Here is a 4,048-nt window from a genome sequence, read left to right as displayed (position 1 = left end):
ATGTGCCATAAAATAAACATTTTGGGGATTTGTATTAATCGTCTCGACGGCTGTCACGTGCCTAGGGTTAATTATAATAGTAATAATATATTTGATAATAATAAACCTTTGAGTGTATGTCCTAATATAATAATTGATAGAGATTATGTAGGGGGGCAATCCGTGGCAGGGGGGCATTTTAGCGCATAACACCTGTTTGTGTCCGCGGTAAAGTTAGTTTGATATTCGCATCTCCGAATTCAATAGCTGCGTAAATAAACCCGCGAATAAGATACCCACATATATTTCCTCTCTACAGTGTGTTTAAGCTACATCCGCCTTAAATTATACATGTTTAAAAGCAAAAACACCATTATTCTCTACGGCGCAACGAATGATTTAGGGATCATCGCAAAATGCCGCACAGCAACAAAAAGCGTAGAACGATATTGATCTTCCCTTCTGTTCAGCGCCTGAAGGATCAAAAAGCAACTTTGGTACCACACTGGAAACAAGAAATGCCAGACTAGTACTGCCTGATAAAATATTAATGTTTAACAAAAGCACAGAAACATTAGCAGACACATTGAAATAAATGAAATGACATATATAATACCGAATGTTTACTTATATATTGTTCCTCTGGAATTAACATGCCGACGTTAAACCGTTATTGTTGCACTATGGTTCCACTTTTTCTCCGATGTTATTTTAATTAACTTGTATTAATAATCCATTTCTTTGTGTGTCATTATTTAGTTTCGAGTGTCCGATAAAGAAAATAAAGATTAAAAAAATCAATAAAGAAAAGCATGAATTAGAATAGGTACTTTCCTATTATTTTCCACTAATTCCCTCCCGTTCATTGCGCCCCACCTGTCATGTCTCTATTCCCCCCTAGTGGGGCGCGCCCCACCTTTAAGAACCACTGCCATAATTGATGGAACTATGAACCATTAATTTTTTTTGTGCATTTTGTATTTACCACATTTTATATTTACTCAGGTTATTTTTGTGTTATATTAAAATGTGTTTAATAATACCATTATCAAACAATACCAATTTGTTTAATATCATTAAATAAGTTAAAAAAAAAATCTAGAAAAGAACTGTATATTGTACAGTAGTTGATCAATTGGAATGGTTATTACCGTCGCGCTCACCGCCGCGTAAAAACGTCAGCGGCCAAAATAAATCAGTTGCATTTCAAAGTCATTCGTAAAATGGCCGCCAGGTGGCGCAAAGTGACATTTTCGCTCGTTGCCGTAAATACAACAGTGACCGTTATACAGCGTATCTCTGTATCGGTTTATTGTTATCTACGTTCTGCATTATTTCAGGTACTTTAAACACATTGTTGGGTTGCTCATGTTGGCTCATATGAGATGTAGTTTACAAATGAACACCTGGTTGGGTTATTTTGACCCAACAACTGGTTTATTCATTATTCTTTCCTTTCTTCAAATATCAGCCTGCAGAATGTTTGAAATATTACTGTTTATTGTGTCACAAGTGTAGTTTTAAGAGTTGTTTAGGCAGGAATGCGTGTGTATACAGCTCAAAACCTCCATCAGTTATTAAAGATAGCGGCTATTTAGAAAACATGCCCAGTGATTTCTGAGCTTCAGGAAATCTCCCGGCGCTCTGCGCATAACACCGGGCCAACTCATGTCGGAAAGAATTTATAAACGTTGTTTTTTACTTATAATATTTGTTAATTTAATTTAAATGAGGTTTGGGCTCAGGACTTCGACTCGGCATCGTGATTCTCCTCTTTAATTTACTCCATAGTTTTAATTAGCGCTCAGCCGCATGCAGGGAGTTTTCCAGAGCGCACCGGCAGAAGTAGACTAATGATTATGAACGCGTCGGGAAAACAGCAAGCAGACTGACTCTGACCATTTAAAAAAACGTTTGCGTTCATTTTCTGACGCGCTCAAGTTCACCAAAAACAATACAGAGCAGCGCAGCTTACAACACTTACAAAATCACAACACTTACAAAATCACAACGTTTTTTCGTTATTGTGAGTGCGCTTAAATAAAAGTTGAGTCTTATAAAGGCATGTAGTCTTATATAGTTTTATTATATAGTTTTTGCACATTAATCTGACACAGTTTTTTCAGCCTGTCACGGCGTGCGCCCAAATCAATATCGCTCCTCGCGCACTAGTTAGGCGGCCTCCCCTTCAGACATGCGAAGCAGCGGGACCGCAGAATTACACATGACTGGTGAGCTATCGTTGCTATCGTTGCCCGGGCTTGCACCCTGCGCTATAAAATACTCGGGGTTTGTTGGGCTACAGTGGATTTTAATACGCGCTGTGTATGCAGCGCGCGTGCAACAACGCGGAAGTGCGGCATGCAAGCAGGGCAAATGGAACGCGCCCCATGGACTTCAAAGGAGCGAGAGGTGGGAGGGGGGCGGTACCATCCGCGGAGAGCAGAGTCAGCGCGAGCAGACGGATGGCCATTGCACTCACACCGCGTAGTAAAATCCACTCCTCCCAATCATCCCCAGCCGTGCCTTATTCCGTCATGTCATGTGGGCATTATAAGCTTTGTATTGAAAACTTCTAACTAAAAAGTGGCAGCTGGCACGCCTAAAAATAGACGCAGGTTATTTTTTTAATAGTCTAAATAAAACCCCTCCGATTTAATTTCCTATAGTCTAAAAAGCGCTCAACCGCACGCATAGTTTTCCCGAGCGCGAGGAATTTTTTTGTGCTAAATAATGTTTATGCAGTATAAGAATTCCTATTAATCCTGGGTTGTTCTTTTAGTGTCACTATAGTGCTTTACAATGCCAGACAACATTCAAATGCAAATTATTCACCCTCCCCAGGTGTGAATCGGCTGTTCTCACCTATACATTCAGAGGAACTGAAATGCACTTCTCCCCACTTTAAAAACCTCTTGAATCTGAGGCTCTTCTGGAGACTTTCATTGATTTCAATTTGTGTAATTTTAATCTCCTGGATTCTAGATTCTAAAGTTGACATTGTTACCTTTTTTAATCATTGGAATGGAAGAACTTATTTTCCTTATGATAGCATAAATTGCATTGTTTTTAATCAGTCTATACACAATAATATTCTTTGGTATTTTTATTTATTATTTTTTTTTAAACGGGTATGGGGGCTATCTTGGTTCATTAATCTCCGTGCCTGGTTTAGGTTTAGTATTCAGTGCGCATCTGTTATATTACAACTATCATAACACTCAAATACCTTTTATTGGTGGTTAAGTGACTGATGTGCCTAACATTTTTCAGCTGAGCCTTTGTTTTACTGAAAACGACCGCGACACCCCTCTCTCTCTCTCACACACACACACACACACACACACACAGAGCCGACCAAATCATTAGCACGTCCCTCCCTCAAACAGCACAGACATTTACTTACACCTGAACTGAGTTGTTTGAGTAACCCGTTACAAATCATAACAGTCTACTGCATTTCATTCTTATAATAACGCAAAAACACAAGCGGGGCTGAAAGACCGACATCTGCTGACGCAGTAGAACGTCCTGACAATGTTTTAATGTTATGGTCATTTATTTCAGTTAATAAATCTACTATAAATTTAAAGAACACAAGAAATAAGATGACACAAATCCATACACGCTTTTTTTCTAATTACAAGTGATAAAATCAAAAGGCTCACTGTGTTAACATTTTTTGTGCTTAAATTGCCTAATAAGATTTGATTTAATTTGAATTTTAGAACAGTGGCAGCTGGAACACCTAAAACAGATGCAGGATAATTTTTTTATAATCTAAATAAAAATGCTTTTTTAAACGTGGGCTATTGTTATTTACATGCAATATTTGTTAATTTAATTTAAATGGGGTTTGGTCTCCGGAATGTTGAGCATCAGGATCCTCTTCTTTACTTTCCTACGTGGAATCAGCGCTTAATCGCACGCATTAAGTTTTGTAAATTCGTTTAATGTTTAATAGTAAATAATGACCCCCGTTGCGCTGTACCACCGCTCGGAAAACCTTATGAAATACAAGTTTAGGACAATTATGATGATCTGCCACGGCGTGCGCGTGCGATGGGTG

Source organism: Clarias gariepinus, chromosome 4 (genome assembly GCF_024256425.1).
Source record: "Clarias gariepinus isolate MV-2021 ecotype Netherlands chromosome 4, CGAR_prim_01v2, whole genome shotgun sequence".
NCBI classification, from domain to species: domain Eukaryota; kingdom Metazoa; phylum Chordata; class Actinopteri; order Siluriformes; family Clariidae; genus Clarias; species Clarias gariepinus.
Note: the sequence above shows the minus strand (reverse complement) of the source record.